Source organism: Clarias gariepinus, chromosome 5, assembly GCF_024256425.1.
Source record: "Clarias gariepinus isolate MV-2021 ecotype Netherlands chromosome 5, CGAR_prim_01v2, whole genome shotgun sequence".
Taxonomy (NCBI): domain Eukaryota; kingdom Metazoa; phylum Chordata; class Actinopteri; order Siluriformes; family Clariidae; genus Clarias; species Clarias gariepinus.
The window spans coordinates 5,082,501-5,087,500 of NC_071104.1; the positions used below are offsets into that span (position 1 = coordinate 5,082,501).

General features: G+C 44.5%; 5 non-coding genes across 5 annotated transcripts; 1 reads left to right on the forward strand and 4 right to left on the reverse strand.

The window, feature by feature from the left end:
• Positions 1–348: 348 nt before the first annotated feature.
• On the reverse strand, positions 349–421 carry trnak-uuu (transfer RNA lysine (anticodon UUU)). The gene has a single exon. It is a non-coding gene; the product is annotated as a tRNA-Lys (tRNA).
• Positions 422–1,318: 897 nt separating this feature from the next.
• trnat-agu (transfer RNA threonine (anticodon AGU)) lies at positions 1,319–1,392 on the reverse strand. The gene has a single exon. It is a non-coding gene; the product is annotated as a tRNA-Thr (tRNA).
• Positions 1,393–2,551: 1,159 nt separating this feature from the next.
• trnar-ucu (transfer RNA arginine (anticodon UCU)) lies at positions 2,552–2,641 on the reverse strand. The gene is given in 2 exon segments: positions 2,552–2,587; positions 2,605–2,641. It is a non-coding gene; the product is annotated as a tRNA-Arg (tRNA).
• A 999-nt stretch (positions 2,642–3,640) lies between these two features.
• trnal-cag (transfer RNA leucine (anticodon CAG)) lies at positions 3,641–3,723 on the forward strand. Its single transcript has one exon. It is a non-coding gene; the product is annotated as a tRNA-Leu (tRNA).
• Positions 3,724–4,796: 1,073 nt separating this feature from the next.
• trnak-uuu (transfer RNA lysine (anticodon UUU)) lies at positions 4,797–4,869 on the reverse strand. The gene has a single exon. It is a non-coding gene; the product is annotated as a tRNA-Lys (tRNA).
• Positions 4,870–5,000: the final 131 nt, after the last annotated feature.

Below are 5,000 nucleotides of genomic sequence, written 5' to 3' on the forward strand. Positions count from 1 at the left end.
GGATGACGTGGTCCGGCACCGCTGGGTTCAGCCATTTCTCGGTAAAGCAGAGGAGATTGCAGTCCCGAATGTCTCTCTGGAACTTTATCCTGGCCCTGAGGTCATCGAGTTTGTTCTCCAGTGACTTGACATCGTGACGGCAGCCGACCTCACTGGCGCCATCTTGCGCCTTCCTGAGCATAAGACAATCTCCTAAGAGTAAGTTGGAAATTGTGGAAATCCTTGGCAAGTAGTCTGCAATTTCCAATTTTCTGCCCTTGAGAATTCCTTAATCCAAGCTAGCCCTCTTAATCGCTTCGAACAACTTGTGCCAAATGCTCTTTTTTCCTAAGCACCAATAGAAGGTAACGCCTGAACAGGGACTTGAACCCTGGACCCTCAGATTAAAAGTCTGATGCTCTACCGACTGAGCTATCCAGGCTCTGGAAGTTGTGCCATCCCTCACAAAAAGCAGTTTTACCCATCTTTTCCCAATGCTCGTCCATTGTTTGCCACATTTGAAGAAACCAAGCACTTGTGAGATCAATCGAACTGTTAAGATTTCTGTTTAACTGCCATGTTTTCAACATTCTCTTCCCTAACAAGAGGATTCTGACCTTCACATACAGTGAAAGTTGTTACCAGGATCACTCTTCTGAACAGCCCTGCTTCTAAAGTCTTATCTTGGATGAATGAATGTCTTTTATGCCCATGGGATGTGAATTCCTTTAAAAAGATCAGCATTATCGACCAAGGTTGGCCTTCTGGACAAGGAGACCACATGACTCATTTTCAAGTCTATTTCATTTACGACCAGGGACTGAAGCCACAGACCCTGAGATTAAAAGACTAGTGCGCTACCGACTGAGAAATACAGCCAACTCGGTCGTTATTCTTTTGCAGCCGACACCGTTCTTCACATTTTCTACAGTTTTGCACACACACTTTTTCAACATTCTTCTCTGATCAAATGGATCGTCTACTCTGGATCAGACAAAGACATCCACATCGGATAGTAGTAGCTTTCAGCAACTTATCACTGTATGCTTTCCTAGAAAATGGGCACAAGGGAGCTTTCAGTAATGTATTTTTATGTATACATATATTTATATAAATTGAAGTGCAGTGTGTAGTGCAATGTTGGGCAATTGGGCCATGTATAATTTGCAATATAGCTAATGACCTAAGGATGCACAAGACTGTAAACTTGGCTAATCAGAAAGCTTGGGCATTGTGTGACTTTAACCCATGAGCTGTTAAGGGTCCGACATAAAGCAAAGATTTCTTTTTTTCCACAGAAACCAGTCTGACCTGCATAGCAACAGAAGTGCACAGTGAGAGGCACTGCTGGGATTCGAACCCAGGATCTCCTGTTTACTAGACAGGCACTTTAACCAACTAAGCCACAGCGCCACAGCCATAGAATCTTCCACTCTCGCATACTGCCACAAACTCGTATCTGAGATGCTCCGGCACAGGAACTTGACTATCAAGCTAAGATTGTCTTTATTGGCATGCAGCATGATAGGACCATGAATGAAGTCCCACAGTGCTATACCATGCTTCACAGAGCATGCCAAAACTGCCAGTCATGGTATTTCAACTCAGGTTGTTCCAAGTTCATTGCAGCCAAAGATCATGCCTGTTGCAGTAGATTTCAGGCTTGCAAAAATGAACAAACTTCAAACACAAGGTATGTTATATATTTGCAACTGGCATACAGTTTACAGCAAAAAAATATGTATATATATACTAGCTTATTGACAGCCATTGTCTTCATATAAATGTGACCAAATGTAAGTCGGTAGAGTGAAACATCCCACATATAAAAAGTCACACTTGTGTGGAAGCAAACATCAGGCAAATGTTCCACGGCTACTCAGAAAATGATTCAATTCTTGCAAATCAAAATGCCAGTGTTCATTCACTTCTGTGGGAGAAATAGAGCTACCTTGCTTGAGCTCCATGGACAGGTGTCTACCTGTGGAAAACACATGAAAACTGAGCAGAAATCCTGGCTGAAAGCAAGATACCCTGCCACAACCTGAGCCCACAAGCACTTAAGCCTTGAGTTCCTCATGCAGTTGGACCCAGACCTTGTCTGGTGCACCAAGAGATGAAACTCACAACAAGCACTGCTGGGATTTGAACCCGGGATCTCCTGTTTACAAGACAAGTGCAAGCCACAGCAAACAAGGTTATGGCTGATCTCCAGCCATAGTCCTAATAAGCATATCACAACAGTCAGGGGAGAGGAATTAAAATCCACATGCCATGCACATCTAAAAGCAAGCAAGCCTTCATCAGATTGCTGTTGTGGACTTTGGCTCTTTGTCCCATAAGGATTGCGTGAATCAATGTCGTAACCTTTTGTTGAAGCTGGAGTTGAGCTGAGGCCTTGATTCGGGAGAAATGGGCAGAAACATGTGGAAAACAATGATATTTCTTAAATTCAGCTGACAAGTCATTCAATCAAATATGGCACATAGGAAAGTGCATCTTGAACAGGGATTCCTGACCAAAGATTTCATTTTAGACATGGGGTGTGGATGAAAAGAAGGTAACAAGTTAGTGACTCTGGTGGGACTCGAACCCACAATCTTTGAATAGCTCCACAGCTGAGTCTAGAAGTCCAATGCGCTACCCATTGCGCCACAGAGCCAACCAGGGTGTTGTTTTTTTTCACGCTCTCCAAGACTCATGGATGCTCGAGTTCATTAGGCAGATGCTTTTCTGTTGCTACTAATCAAATTCCACCAAATGCAAACAACTATGGCAGGTGCTGATCCCACAAGCTGTCAACAGCGTCGAGAGAATGCCTTGATTTCACCATGGAATTTGCCACAGAACCCTGTCTGACTTGCAAAGTTATTCAACTCTGGCTGTAAGAAAGGCAAGAAAGGGATAGCTTTCGCACCAACAGATGATTGTTGCAGTAGACACTGCTTGGATGGCACTGTAGCATGGAGACCTCATCATATACACACTAGAGTAAGCGCTAGATAACATATTAAATAAGGTATCTTCTTATCACCCATAGATTGAACGTTTAGTGGTGTAAGGTCCTACAAATCCGAGACATCATGTTACCACACGATCCTCTCCTGGGATCTCCTGTTTACTAGACGTCTCTGCACATGGTTGTGTTGTTGAGGCAAAGCACTGAGCTGGGTGCCAAAATGAAGGCTACAAGTTCTGAGCTGAACTTCATTTTCACAGATACTGAAAAATTCTTTTGAGATCTTCCACCGCATGTTTGAATGCAGAAGTCAAGGAATCAGCTTCTGGTTGACGATGGAGTATGAAAAGTTGTCTTGTTTATGATTTATAGGTTTATTTCATCTTTCTTACTGTATTTTGCAGCATTGCCCATAGATGGTTGCAGAGGCTGCTCTCTAAACTTCTTTGCTGTTTTGCTAAGGTAAAACGTGAACATGGTTCCTGTCTGAAGCCTAAAAATCCTGAACTTAAGCCAACCGATACACTTGCGTGTATTGGAAAGATCCAAGGCTTGCTTTGGGGAGGAGGTCAAGTCATGAAATGAGAATCCTGCCGATTACGTCTGTTATTCAAGCTGCCCGTAGACATCCGATCGGTTATATGAGTGCGTGGCCAGCGACCTGTAATCCGTGCAAGACGTGACTTTTCTAGAGCCTGCCGTGTCAGGATGGCCGAGCGGTCTAAGGCGCTGCGTTCAGGTCGCAGTCTCCCCTGGAGGCGTGGGTTCAAATCCCACTTCTGACAAGAGCCCCTTTTCTTTGTTGCGTTTAGGAAATCGTGTATGGATCTGAATCAACAACCTTGACCTCTCACAGCATAGCTTTGCTTGCAAGCGAAGAAGTTTGGACTTTTCTTCATCAAGCGCTTGCTTCTTCGATTTTTTTGGACGATGTAGACATGGTTGTGTTGTTGAGGCAAAGCCCGGAGCAGGGTGCCGAAATGAAGGCTACAGGTTCTGAGCTGAACTTCCTTTTCACGGATGCTGAAAAATTCTTTTGAGATGTCCCAGCACATGTTTGATTGCTGAAGTCAATGAATCAGCTTCTCTTTGACGATTGGGTATGAAAAGTTGTCATTGTTCATGATTCATAGGTTCATTTCATCTTTCTGTCTGTATTTTGCAGCATGGCCCATAGATGGTTAAAGACATGTCCCAGTCTGCGTCATCAAGTGCATCCTGTAACGCGGCCACTGATTGGTCCGTCTAGCGCGCGACCTCCCCCTGAACCCGCACTTCCTGTTTCTGCCTTTGTTTGTATTTTGGCATGAGGAAGATAGCGGCATGGTCAGATTTACCAAACGGTGGACGAGATTGTGCCCTGTAGCCGTCCTTGACTGTAGTTTAGCAGTGGTACAGTGTCCTTTTGCCCCTGGTGGGACAGGTGATATGCTGATGAAAGTTTGGCGCTTCGCGTTTAAGGTTGGCACTGTTAAAGTCCACCGCCACAATAAGCGCAGCGTCACGGTGTTGTGTCTGGTGCTGTGTGAGTGCCTCATGCAGCTCGCATAAGGCAGCCTCCGTGTCCACTTAAGGCAGGATATAAACGGTGCTGATTATTACCGATGTAAATTTCCGAGGTAAATAAAAAGGAGGACACATGATGGACAGTAGTTCCACGTTTGGAGTGCAGGAGCGTGCGAGAGGAACAACGCTCCTGCTGTTGGAAAAAAGTTGGAAATTGTGGGAATCCTTGGCATGTAGTCTGCAATTTCCAATTTTCTGCCCTTGAGAATTCCTTAATCCAAGCTAGCCCTCTTAATCGTTTCGAACAACTTGTGCCAAATGCTCTTTTTTCCTAAGCACCAATAGAAGGTTACGCCTGAACAGGGACTTGAACCCTGGACCCTCAGATTAAAAGTCTGATGCTCTACCGACTGAGCTATCCAGGCTCTGGAAGTTGTGCCATCCCTCACAAAAAGCAGTTTTACCCATCCTTTCCCAATGCTCGTCCATTGTTTGCCACATTTGAAGAAACCAAGCACTTGTGAGATCAATCGAACTGTTAAGATTTCTGTTTAAC